The sequence below is a fragment of the Carcharodon carcharias genome, chromosome 17, assembly GCF_017639515.1.
Source record: "Carcharodon carcharias isolate sCarCar2 chromosome 17, sCarCar2.pri, whole genome shotgun sequence".
Lineage (NCBI taxonomy): Eukaryota > Metazoa > Chordata > Chondrichthyes > Lamniformes > Lamnidae > Carcharodon > Carcharodon carcharias.
Window position 1 is genome coordinate 12,193,010 of NC_054483.1, and position 14,625 is coordinate 12,207,634.

Consider the following 14,625-nt stretch of genomic DNA (forward strand, 5'->3'; position numbering starts at 1 on the left):
GGAATCAGAAATGTTATGAGGATGTGCTTTTTGAAGATACAGTTTCTAATTTTTTTCTTTTTCTGGCTGGACTTTAAAAAAAAACTAGCACCCCTCTACAGACAATGGGAAAACTGTCCAGACTGCTGCAATATACACAATTTCACATTCCACCAAGTGGAATGAGGACAGACACTCAATCCCCTGGGAAATATAAAAGACTCCATCCCATGTTGATTCACACCACGCTGATACTTTTCAAATGTTTCTGAGATGAGACATCAAAATGCAATTGCCTGTTCTGAAACAAGAACTGTGGCAGGCATGAACTAGCACAAATTCTATGGAATGTGCTTTTAAGGACTTCTTACCATGCAGAAACGAGCACAAAAGACGATGCTGTACTGAACACAGGCTGTTGAAGCTGTGTGCCCTTTCTGTCCCTCTCTCTTTCAAAAGTGCTGTGCCTGGTTTGCAAAGTAACCATCCTGAGAAGAGAAACCAACTGTGAACTGAGATCTTTTCAGAAAAAAATTGCGGAAATCTGCTCCATATGACTACACCTAGTAAGACAGCTGAACAAAACGCAACGTGGAACCACCACATTAAGACCAGCCAAGGAACCATTAACTGTATACTGCTTTGTATTATTTTTCATGAACTGTAAAATCCTGTCAGCCTTAATCTATTACTCCGCCACCTGTACTGGTGTGTGGGCCCAGGTGAATGTATGTGACCATACGAATGGTGGTTGTGTTTTACCTGGTTTTTTTAAGCTTGTGAAATAGTTTCAATAAACTTATCTTGTTTTTTGTTTAACCTAAGAAAACCTGCCTGAATAACTCTTTTTAACCTCAAAGCGTAAATCGTGGGACTCTTACTAAATTGGCGAAGCATATCCTCTCTAAATTCACAAAAATCCCTGTTAAGTCAAAGTGGAGTGGGAGAATAGGGAAGTCATTTCACCCCTCCTCATGTCGTAACAGAAACTCTACAACCAAGCAGGTGAAAGACACTCCTCTCAAACAATGAGAGAGTGCAGTTTGTCTTCAATCTCAAAATGAAATCAGGACCAGATCAGGGGAGATTGGTCAAGGTACGACAGAGACTAACTCTGTGAAATCTGAGACTTTGTGAGGAGATGTAGGAATATGTATATAATTGGGATAAAGACTTGGGAGGAGATGTAGAGTAAAGGGTTAACATTAGGAGCACCTGATACTGATGTAACTACTGATATAACCACTGATGTAACTATGATGCAATGTACCATGACTAAGTGACTGATTTGTGGTGGGATGCAGAAGTACAACCTCATGTAGAGTACTGAGACATACATAGATCTGTAAATATACAAGAAAGGCTTTATGAATAACAGTCTATGGTAGCATTCTTAGGGTAACAGGCAAACCCTAAAGAAACCCCATCTATATCTTGAACTCAAGACAAAACAGTTGGTGGGTTTTGGGGGGGGGTGGTCAGGGGCTTGGCAAGGTAGTTGGAGGGAGGGTGGATGGAAGGTGAGGGGTAGTTGAGGAGGTGGGGAAATATTCAGGGGTGGGGGGCTAGTTGGGAGGGTAGTCAGCAGGCCCAGTGTCAGTGGGAGGGTGGGGCGGGGTGGGGGGTTGGTTTGTACCATAGTTACCCAGGAGTTAGAGGTGGTTTTAATCCTTCTAACTTTTCCTGGGTAACTATTTTGCTTAGCGAGTCGGAACTATCTGAAGTCTCTGATTTAAGTCAGAGTTTCAGATGGTTCCAGGCACAGGGTAATTGCCCATCGAAGGTTTAAACTTCCCAGACAATTCCTGTGCAGTCCTTGTGTGGGGACTTCTGGGGGCCCCCTGCACTTTTCCTGGGGTACCTCTGGGGTACAATCCCTGGGGAATGGAAGATCAGGGTCCATATTTCTTGATTATCAAAATCATCAATGATCGGTAAAGCAATAGTCAAGGTTTAATTAAGGTTAATACTATCTTCTCCAAGTTGCAATATACCCTGACATATAACGCCATTCGTTTTTTCTACCCTCCATTGCCAGATCCATCATATTGTCTGTGACTATACCAAACAAGATGCAGGTCAATTAATATCATTCAGGGTGATCAGATATGTTTTGAAAGAAATTTCATGTGGATTTTCTATGTGAATCAAACTAGGAAAAGTATTCAAAATGGAAACGTAAAATCACTTAATCATCGAGAACAGGAGTCCTGTACGTTCTGTTCATTGTACCTGGCTCTTTGAAAGAGATATCTAATAAGTTCCGCTGATCTGCTTCTCCCCAGAGCCCTACATATTTTGTCCCTTTCAAGTATTTATTCAATTACCTTACTGAATACACTTACACCAACTTTTCAGGCTGCGTATTCCAGATCATAACTCACAATACAAAAAATATTCTCCAATTCTCCCCTCTGATTCTTCTGTCAATTACATTAAACCTGTGCCCTCCAGATACTGACATTCCTGCACGTGGAAACAGTTTCTCCTTATTTGCTCTATCAAAACCCCTCATCATTTTGAACACCTTGTTTAAATCTCCCCTGATCCTTCGCAGCTCTAAGGAGAACAATCCAGCATCTCTATTTTCCACAGAACTGAAATCTTTCGTCTCCAAGGCCTTGATAGCTTCTAAAAGTGTGATGCCAGAATTTGACATAGATGAGGCCTAACCAGTGATTTATAAATGTTTAGCATAGCTTCCTTGCTTTTATACTCTCATGCCTCTATTTATCAAGCTAAGTATCATACTTCACACTTGGCAGATAAACAGTTCAAGTGATTAATATGCAGCCTAGTGCGTATGTTATAATCCAACCCCTAAGAATGGCAGCAGGCTTTGAGGTAGGCCAATGCACCAAGCATTTCATTGTGCATGTCCATTCACTTTTTCTGTAGGCTGTATCATTAAAGTCCTCACCTGAATCATCAGCAGCAGAACATGCATGCAACCTTGTCCTCCAGCAAGCCATTACCTGCACTAGCCTTTCTGCCTGTCCTGGCTGCAGGCTACTCGTCCCCACTGATTCACCACATGCAGGATCTGCCACTGTGGTACCCTCTAGAGTACGTATAGAGCTAGTATCTGAGCTGGCGACTGAGAGTGTGAGATCGAGTTTCTTCATCATCAGAGTCCTGCTCCTTTGGACATCGTATTGCTGCACCAGAGCTTGGCCAGGTGACAGCTCTTGGGTTTCTGAAAGGAGAAAGTCACAGGAGTAGGATGCAATGAGAGAAGGGGGAAAAGCAAGAGCTGTATTCTTACACCATCTGCAGCTGGTATATCAGAAGATATTGTGGGATGAGGACAAAGCTGGATGTGATAATGTGGATTAGGTAGGAACGCATCATCGTCATCTATGGTTTGAGTCCCTCTGTTGGCCATGGTCTCAAACCATCTCCTCCGTGGAGGGGAAGGCATACAACGTGCCAGTCTCTTGTCAGTTAGATGTTACATCCTCCTGTTATGTGCTACCTTGTCTTGCAAGAGAGAAAGAAGTACATTACACTCATAATACAATGTATTTGGGTGATGTGGTTGCCATAGTTGAACAGCTGGTTTTGTGTATAACCTGGGAGATTGAGTGTGAGACTTACAGCCGTTCTAAGAGGGTGAGCACTATGAATGTGAAGTAAAAACAGAAAATGCTTGCAATACTCAGCAGGTTAAGCAGCATTTGTGGTGGGTCATCAACCTGAAACATTAACGCTGTTTCTCTCTACAGATGCTGCCTGGCCTGCTGAGTATTTCAGTTTTTATTTCAGATTTCCAGCATGTGTAGTATTTTGGTTTTGTATGAATGTGTGGCTTGATAGAGACTGTTGGTAGGTGAGTGAAGTGAGTTTAGTGAATAGAGCAGAGTGAGAGGCCAGTGGTTCATTTTTAAGGATATAATATTTTATGGTGCATCCACTGACCTTTACCATTAAAGTAAGGTCATTAAGCTTCTTCCCATTGCCTTCTTAGGGCAGAATTTGATGTCCCCCCCCCAACACCAGAACCCTGGAGGTCAGTTTGGGTTTGGAGGCTGGGGATGGTCATTCGATCAGGTGGGAGGGTGAGAGGTGGGCACCCCAACCTCTACCCAATTAAGTCCGGTTGGGAAGGCTCGCGGACAGCAATTACTGCCCACTTAAGGGCCTCATCCTGCCACCACTGGTATTTAGGATATTGACCATTACAGCCTCCTGTGGGGGGGCAGGGAGTTACTTTGTTCAAAGGCACTCAGTGTTTGATCAAGGGGCCCAGCATCAGGAAGGGGGGAGCCACTGAAAGGCGCACCGCTGCCCTTTCTTCTGACCACTCTCCCCCCAGCAAGCTATCCCCTCCCACTACCCCCCACCCCACCCTCACTCACCTGTGGCCTGGATTCCTTGGCGATCCTAGGCCACTCTATGGGTTCATTATCAGCAGCAGCCACTGCTCCTGCAATAGCTGGCAGCTCTTGGGGAGTGGGATTGCTGCCATCACGACACCCAACCCCTTCCCCACTCCCCCCTCCAGGCATTCTAAATTCTAGGGAAAGCCCAATGCTGGCCAGTTAAGTGCTGAATGGGTGCCTTTCCCAATGCATCAATGCAGGGACTCCCACCAGCTCTCTTACCAGCTGGCAAGATCCTTGTCACCAAGACTAATTGGCCCAATGATCACTGTCTGGTGCACCTCCCGATTCACTGTGGATTGGGTACCTCTCTCCTCCAAGAAGATAGAAATGCGATGGGTTATATGTCATTGAAAGGGGAGAGGGGGAAGAAAGAACAAAAGGGAGGGTCTGGGATCGGGTCGAGGGCAGGAGATAATAAATGAGAAAGATGTCAAGAACAAGAGGCAAAGGGAGTGGTTATGCTTGCAGTAAAAGGGTCAAAGCAGTTATCCAGAGTAGGTGTAACTGCCAGAATAATGAACAGCTCTGGCTGAAAGGAAAAGAAGATGAAAAACAAGATTCAAACCAGCACGTGGCAAAAAAAGAAAATCAAAATTGGGAATAGAGTTCATGGTCTGAAATTGTTGAACTCAGTGTTAAGTCCGGAAGGTGTGAAGGGCCTAATCGGAAGATGATTGAACTTGTGTTGAGCTTCTCAGGAACACTGCAGCAGGCTGAGGACAGAAATCTAATGTCAACTGTAGCAGTTTAAGGTAAATCCTATTGCATGCAAACTGGTTTCCTCAAATACACTCTAAACCCATATTTTCTTACATTGAAAACACAAAATGCACACCAGGAGATTTTTAATCATTCAAGTAAGGCACATCTGTTTCTGTCTTTCTTTGGCTTTATATTTAGGCCTTTTGTGCTCCACCAGAGGGTGCAGTAACACAAAGCAAGTCTCGTGTGCTCCAAAGCATGAGTGTTTCAAATTTCATTGGAGGCTAATTCACATTTTCTCCCAAATAGATGCTTTGTAAACATGGGATGGTAAAGTAATTCACCTGCAATTGGCTCTTAAAAGGACCATAAATAATCACACTGCTGCTTCTCTATTTATAGCTCAATTTATGCATATTATCAATTCCCTCCAGTTGTAAAGTTGCAAAGAGCACATGCTACTTTTGGAGTGCCCATGGAAGCAATGGACACAGTTCATCTCCTACCAATTCTTATTCCATAAAGAAAGATTTTACTCCTTAGACTTTGAAAAATCCTTTAATATTATAACTGGCTTTAGGCACTCACAGCCATGGCCCTATTAGCGTCTCTAATTCCTTAATTTTTTTGACTGCTTGGAGTGATAAACTCACAGGTTGCTGCATGTGTGTGGATACAGGTGCGGGACAATTGGGCAAAGCTGGTCATTATAACAAAATCAGTTGCCAAAACCGAAGAGTTCAATCATTTGAATTATGAGTTTTGATGGACTGAATGGCCCTTTTCTCATCCTTGACCATCCATCTTTTAGCAGTTCAGTGACAAGTAAATAATTTTTTAAAATGTAAAAATTTACAATTTTTCTGAGTTTTGGGTCAGGTTAAAATTAAATTGATGTTTTGCTCAAAATTAAAGGATGTGTTGAATATTTGTAAAATGTGTTAAATGCACTCCACACAGAAGGCTCTGACACACTGAACCATTTGTTTACATTTCCATCAAGCACCAATTGATGTCACGAATAACCACTGCTCAGATTTATCTGATTTTATCTTCATTTGTTTTCTTTGGAAAAATTATTTTAGAAAAGAATGTTTCGCTAGACATTTGTAATACATTTGTAATACATTTTCTCCTCACTCTTATGCTGTCCTGGGCCTGTACATTCCCTCATCTGAGATGGTGGGTAAGCAATATGCTGGTGTGAGATTCCATTGCCCACCTCTAAATTCCCCCCATCATTGTACGAAGAACACATAATTTCCATTTAGGATATTGTCCCTGACAATGTAGTCAAAACTGGAAACTTGCAGCGTGGAACATCATGGATACGAATCCATGCCTTCAAGTCACAGAATATCCTTCACAACAGACATTAAACTGAGACACCATTTGTCTGTTTCAAATATTAAGTATTCGATTGCTCTATTTGAAGAACAAGGAGTTTCCCAGTGTTCTAGCCAACATTTTCCCCTCAATGAACAACACCAAAAACAAATTAACTGATTATTCATCTCATTGGTTTGTGGGATCTGGCTGTGCAAATTGACTGCCACATTTGCCTACATAATAACAGTCGCTATACTTCGCAAGTAACTGATTAAATGTGAATTGCTTTCGCAGAATGTGATAAGAATCATATCATTATGTTCCTTCTTTACCAAATCTGTCCCTACTGATGCTGATACTCTCTTTCCCCCATTGTCCCTTCTTCCGGAAGCAACACAAGGCTGGGATAGGCAATTAGTGATAAGCATGAAAAATGGATATACAACTATAAAGATGCACATTTATGTGGAGTGTTCTGTTTTCTGCTGCACATTTAAAAGGAAGGGAAAGTTGGAGTTCATGAATGCCATCCGGACTCCAATATTAAATGACTCATGCTCTGCCATTTCTATTTGCTTTATTGCGCGTAATATCTCTGTAAAATAAATATTATGTAAGTGGCAGTTGGAATTGCTGTTAAATTATACTGATAAAGATGAAGCAGCAATCATCACTAATATTCCCAAAATGTCTGAAACCAGGGTCTGTCTTACCAGCAGTTTTAAGTAATAAACCACAGGAATATAGAAACATTTAAAAAATGGACAACTATCTCTCAAGATATTTTGAATTAAAGAATCATAGAATCTTACAGTGCAAAAGAAAACCATTCAGCCTTTTGAGAGAGCTGTCCAATTTATTCAACACTTTTTCCCCATAATCCTACAAATTAGTCCTCTTCAAGGGAGGGAGACCCACTATTTTGATGCAGCGATAATAACGATGATATTGCTCCAAGTCAGGATCATATGAGGTGAACTTGGAGGTGGTGGTGCCCCGTGTATTTGCCACCCTTCTTCTAGGCGGTAGAAGTCAGTGCTGTCAAAGCAGCCTTGGTGAGTTGCTGCAGTGCATCTTGTGGTGCTCCACATTGGAACCAGTCTGTATTGGTGGTGGAGGGAGTGAATGCTTAAAGTGCCGGATGTGGTGCCAGGCAATCAGGAAGCTTTGTCTTGGATGGTATTGAGCTTCTTGAGTGTTGTGGGAGCTGCACTCATCCAGGCAAGTGGAGAGTATTCCATCACACTCCTGACTTGAGCCTTGTAGATGCTGGACAGGATATAGGGAGTCTGGAGGTAAGGTACTGCTGAATTCAAAGTCTGTGACCTGCTTTTGTGGCCACATTATTGTCCAGTTGAATTTCTGGTCCATGGTAACCAAAAGGATGTTGATGTTGAGGGATTCCACGATGGTGAGATAGTTAGGTTCTCTCTTGCTGGAAATGGTCATTGCCAGGCCTTGTGTGGCACAAATGTTACTTCTGACTTATCAGCCCAAGCCTGAATCTTGTCCAAGTCTTGCTATTCGCAGGCACAGACTGCTTCAGTATCTGTGGAGTTGCGAATGGTGCTGAACATTGTGCAATCATTAGCAAATATTCCCACTTTTGACTTCATAATGGAGGGAAGATCATTGATGAAGCGCTGAAGATGGTTGGGCCGAAGACACTACCCTGAGGAGCTCCTGCAGTGATGAGTGGAATTGAGATGATTGACCTCAACAACCACAACCATCTTCCCTCGTGCTAGGTATGACCCCAACCAGTGAGAGGTTTGCCCCCAATTCCCATTGACTTTAGTTTGCTAGGGCTCCTTGATGCCACCCTCAGTCAAATGCTGCCTTGATGTCACTCTCACTTCACATCTTGAGCTCAGCTCTTTTGACCATGTTTGGACCAGGGTTGTAATGAGGTCAGGAGCTGAGTGGCCCTAGAGGAACACAGTGTCAGTGAGCAGGTTTTCGCTGAGTAAGTTCCGCTTGATAGCACCGTCGATGACCCCTTCCATCACTTTGCTGATGGGGTGGTAATTGACCGGGTTGGATTTGTCCTGCTTTTTGTGTACAGGACAGACCTGGGCAATTTTCTACATTGCTGAGTAGTTGCCAGTGTTGTAGCTGTAATGCAACAGTTTCGCTAGGGTCACGGCTAGTTCTGGAGCACAAGTCTTCAGTGCCATTGACAGAATGTTGCCAAAGCTAGCAGCGATGTCCTTTAGGGCTCAGCAAGCAGTGGTGCTACTGAGCCACTCTTGGTGATGGAAATTGAAGCCCCTCACCCAGAGTACATTCTGTTCCATTGCCACCATCAGTGCTTCCTCCAATTGGTGTTCAACATTGAAGAATACTGATTCATCAGCTGAGGTGGTGGGGGGTTGGAGCAGGGGGTGGGGGCAGTAATCAGCAGAGATTTTCTGGCCCATATTTGACCTGACGCCATGAGACTTCCTGGGGTCCAGAATCAATGTTGAGGACTCCCAGGGCAACTCCCTCCCGACTGTATACCACTGTGCTGCCACCTCTGATGAGGCTGTCCTGGCGGTGGGACAGGACGTTCCCAGGGATGGCAATAGCAGTGTCTGGGACATTATCTGTAAGGTATGATTCAGCAAGTATGACTATGTCAGGCTGTTGCTTGACTTGTCTGTGGGACAGCTCTCCCAATATTGGCACAAGCCCCCAGACATTCATAAGGAGGGCTTTGAAGGCTGGACAGATTTGGTTGATATCGGGAGATCCATCCAGTTTCATTCCTTTTAGACTTTGTAGTGGGTTGTTACAACTGAGTAGCTTGCTAGGCCATTTTAGAGGGCATTTAAGAGTCAACCACATTGCTGTGGGTCTGGAGTCATGTGTTGTTTTTTATTCGTTCATAGGATGCTAGGCCAGCATTTATTGCCCTTCCCTAAATGCCCTTGAGAAGGCAGTGATGAGCTGCCTTCTTGAACTGCTGCAGTCTATGTGGTAATATAGGCCAGGCTACGTATGGACAGCAGATTTTCTTCCCAGGTTTCAAGACCTGCATGACTAAGATTAGCTTGTAATTCCAGATATATTAATTGAATTTAAATTCTACCAGCTGCCAAGGTGAGATCTGAACCCATGCCCCCAGAGCATTAGCCTGGGACATTATCATTATGCCACCACCTCCCCTATATTAAATATTGAAAATTAACAAGTTAAATAGTCCAAGGACATAGGAGTTTCCTAAACATACTGGCAGTCGAATGGTTAATCTATTATTTCTAAAATTGAAGATTGATGCACTTGTGTCTGAGAGCCTGTTTTGAATGAATGCTTTGTGGGTTATAAGGGAAGGTAAAATCTCTCATTGTTCCTGGTAACCTTCATGTTTTTTATGTTGATCACGATTCACAGATAATGCCTACTCATTGATCTGTGTAAACACTACTCCTGTCATCTTGTGGTCATGTTTGAATCCTCACCAACAAGCAGCTGTCACAGACCAACTCTGTCATCTTCCTGTTCCCAGACCAATAACCAGTTCCCACCCGGCCCTGAATTAGGATCCGGTCTTAGACTTGATAGTTGCCTACACTCTCCAGCCAGAATCATTTCCAAAAAACAAAAAACTGCGGATGCTGGAAATCCAAAACAAAAACAGAATTACCTGGAAAAACTCAGCAGGTCTGGCAGCATCGGCGGAGAAGAAAAGAGTTGACGTTTCGAGTCCTCATGACCCTTCGACAGAACTTGAGTTCGAGTCCAAGAAAGAGTTGAAATATAAGCTGGTTTAAGGTATGTGTGTGGGGGGCGGAGAGATAGAGAGACAGAGAGGTGGAGGGGGGGGATGTGGTTGTAGGGACAAACAAGCAGTGATAGAAGCAGATCATCAAAAGATGTCAACGACAATAGTACAATAGAACACATAGGTGTTAAAGTTGGTGATATTATCTAAACGAATGTGCTAATTAAGAATGGATGGTAGGGCACTCAAGGTATAGCTCTAGTGGGGGTTTTTTTTATATAATGGAAATAGGTGGGAAAAGGAAAATCTTTATAATTTATTGGAAAAAAAAAGGAAGGGGGAAACAGAAAGGGGGTGGGGGTGGGGATGGGGGAGGGAGCTCACGACCTAAAGTTGTTGAATTCAATATTCAATCCGGAAGGCTGTAAAGTCCCTAGTCGGAAGATGAGGTGTTGTTCCTCCAGCTTGCGTTGGGCTTCACTGGAACAATGCAGCAAGCCAAGGACAGACATGTGGGCAAGAGAGCAGGGTGGAGTGTTAAATGGCAAGCGACAGGGAGGTTTGGGTCATTCTTGCGGACAGACCGCAGGTGTTCTGCAAAGCGGTCGCCCAGTTTACGTTTGGTCTCTCCAATGTAGAGGAGATCACATTGGGAGCAACGAATGCAGTAGACTAAGTTGGGGGAAATGCAAGTGAAATGCTGCTTCAATTGAAAGGAGTGTTTGGGTCCTTGGACGGTGAGGAGAGAGGAAGTGAAGGGGCAGGTGTTGCATCTTTTGCGTGGGCATGGGGCGGTGCTATAGGAGGGGGTTGAGGAGTAGGGGGTGATGGAGGAGTGGACCAGGGTGTCCCGGAGGGAGCGATCCCTACGGAATGCCGATAAGGGGGGTGAAGGGAAGATGTGTTTGGTGGTGGCATCATGCTGGAGTTGGCGGAAATGGCGGAGGATGATCCTTTTAATGCGGAGGCTGGTGGGGTGATAAGTGAGGACAAGGGGGACCCTATCATGTTTCTGGGAGGGAGGAGAAGGCGTGAGGGCGGATGCGCGGGAGATGGGCCGGACACGGTTGAGGGCCCTGTCAACGACTGTGGGTGGAAAACCTCGGTTAAGGAAGAAGGAGGACATGTCAGAGGAACTGTTTTTGAATGTAGCATCATTGGAACAGATGCGACGGAGGCGAAGGAACTGAGAGAATGGGATGGAGTCCTTACAGGAAGCGGGGTGTGAGGAGCTGTAGTCGAGATAGCTGTGGGAGTCGGTGGGTTTGTAATGGATATTGGTGGACGGTCTATCACCAGAGATTGAGACAGAGAGGTCAAGGAAGGGAAGGGAAGTGTCAGAGATGGACCATGTGAAAATGATGGAGGGGTGGAGATTGGAAGCAAAATTAATAAATTTTTCCAAGTCCCGACGAGAGCATGAAGCGGCACCGAAGTAATCATCGATGTACCGGAGAAAGAGTTGTGGAAGGGGGCCGGAGTAGGACTGCAACAAGGAATGTTCCACATATCCCATAAAGAGACAGGCATAGCTGGGGCTCATGCGGGTACCCATAGCCACACCTTTTATTTGGAGGAAGTGAGAGGAGTTGAAGGAGAAATTGTTCAGCGTGAGAACAAGTTCAGCCAGACGGAGGAGAGTAGCGGTGGATGGGGATTGTTCGGGCCTCTGTTCGAGGAAGAAGCTAAGGGCCCTCAGACCATCCTGGTGGGGGATGGAGGTGTAGAGGGATTGGATGTCCATGGTGAAGAGGAAGCGGTTGGGGCCAGGGAACTGGAAATTGTTGATGTGAAATAAGGTGTCAGAGGAATCACGGATGTAGGTGGGAAGGGACTGGACCTCTCACAACATTAGAAATTCATGACAGCAATTAATGACAAGAATCAGACATTTTAAGAATGGAGAATACAATTGTGATTGTGCTCTGATATAAAAATTACACTAAATCACAGCAATGCTCTCCACTGAGTTATCCACTTAGGAGACAAATCTCTCTAACAATGCTCATGAGTAAGTTGGAACGTTTGTAAATCAACTACCAACACTTCACACTTCACCAATCTGAGTTTGCACAATATCCATTTGTACATTTTTGATTACCTGTACCATGTCAGCCCCAGCTTTGGCAGCTGTTTTGTGGTACAGATGTGGTGGCTTTCTTGCCACAGAATGAGGTTAAAAGTTATTTTACAATATTTTTCCTTAACAGCCTTCTGAAGGCAGCAGCACCTTAGGTGGAAGGCATATTCGGCCGTCGCTGGCAGCATTGGTCAGTCCAGGCAGGCTGATCTCGCAACCTAATGTATCCATTCCTATGACTGGCTTTCGATGGATCATCCCCATCAACAACAAAGCCAGCAACATTATAGTTGCAATGGGTTCAACAGCTGCTTCTTCTACCTGGAATTCTGCCCTGCATTGGCTAAGTTCAGTATCAACAAGATTGCAAAACCACCACAAGTAACAATGGCTTTGCAGGATATTTGGGGAGTGAATCAGGATGGCTATAACGCTATACAATGTTTCAGTAGCAGCTCTTTTACTGTGCATCTATGAACTGAAGCTGTACTGCATCAATAGAGCTCAAATAAACGTTGCATTTTTCATGACTGCTGGAAGCCTCAAAATGTTTTAGAGCCAATGAAATACTTTTTAAGTGTCATCATTGTTGCTGTCATTAGCTGTGCAGCTGAGCTTGTCTACTGGAGGAAGCTTGGAAACCATGGTCAAATGTTCAGGTCCATTTAACATTCAACAGATAATGACGTATTCCCTGCCTGGATGCAGCAAGAGCTGGACAGCACCGAGGCGTGGGCTGATAAGTGGAAAGTAACATTCATGCCACATAATACCAGACAATGACAATCTCCAACGAGAGAGTCCAACCACCTTCCATGACAGCCAAGGACATTACCATCATCAAACCTCCCACCATTAACATCCTGGGGAATACCATTGACCAGAAGCTTAGCTGGACCAGTCACATAAGTAGTAGCTACAAGAGTAGCTAAGGGGCTGGATATTCTGCAGTGAATGACACATCACCTTAATCCCCTATGCCTTCCAATCACCAAAAGGCATTGTGACAGATGAGTGCAGCTCCCATAGAACTCCCTTCACCATTGGCACAACATGGATGCAGTGTGTACCATCAACAGAATGAACTGCAACAACTCACCAATGTCTCTTCAGCATCTCCCAAACCTATGACCTCTACTGCCTAGGAGGACAAGGACACTAAGTGCATGGGAAGACCACCACCTCCAAGTTATGCACCATCTTGGCTTGCCAATATATCACCATTATTCATTCCCACTGGGTCAAAATCTTCGCATTCATTACTGAACAGCAGTGTAACTCTTTTGAGTTCAAACCCATTTCCATCTGTTTCAGATGAAGTTACATTGTTTCATAGTTTGCCATTGTGAGATTTGAACTCTTGATAATCTTTTAAATGAAAACCAAATCAACAAAATTGGGATAAATCAGGCACAGTCCCTAATTCAGGTCAGCTGTAAAACCAAGAACAAAGTTTAAAGGAAACTTACAAACTTTAAATCAAAATGTGATTAAAGGGGTCAACAAAACACCCCAGTCCCCGCGGTGCCCACCGAGCACGGAAGGCCTCGAGAGTGCCAGCAGACACCGCGTGCTCCTTCTCCAGGGACATCCGGCAGCGAACGTAGCCACGGAAGAGGGACAAACAATCGGGCGGGACTCCCCCGTCGATCGCCCGCTGCCTGGACCTGTTAATTGCCAACTTGGCCAGGCCCAGGAGCAGGTTCACGAGGAGGTCCTCCTCCTTCCCGACCCCCTTCCGCACTGGGTGCCCATAGATCAGGAGCGTGGGGCTGAAGTGCAAACAAAACATCAATAAAAGGTTTTTCAAATAACTAAAAAGGGAGTGCAGCCTACAACACCCTATGTATACATGGTCCACGGACTCCACAAGACCGCAAAAAGGGCATGTGTCCTGAGAGTCCGTGAACCTATGCAACCTCTTATTATAAGGGACTGCTGCATGCAACACCCTCCAACCCAGGTCCCCGATAGAAAGGGGGAGGACACCTCCGTAGAGGGCCTCCCATCGGGGGCCTCTGCCGCCGGACGGCAACAAGGCACGCCAGGGCGTGTCCGGTCGACGGACAAGGGCGAGAAAATGGAAGGTGTGCAGCAGCAGTCCGTACAAAAAGCCCCTTTTTGCCGTGCCAAAAGGCACAGAGGGCATGTCAAAGTTACTGCAATAATTGTGGGCAATTTTAATCTTTATATAGATTGGATGAATCAAATTGGCAAAGGTATCCTGGTGGATGAGTTCATTGAGTATATTCAGGATAGTTCCTTAGAACAATGCATTCTGGAATCAACCAAGGTCTTTTTACCAGCCTCCTAACTCCTGCAGGTCTGGCAGCATCTGTAACTCTTTCGAGTACAAACCCATTTCCATCTGTTTCAGATGAAATAACATTGTTTCATAGTTTGCCATTGTGAGATTTGAACTCTCGATCTCAGGGTTACAAACC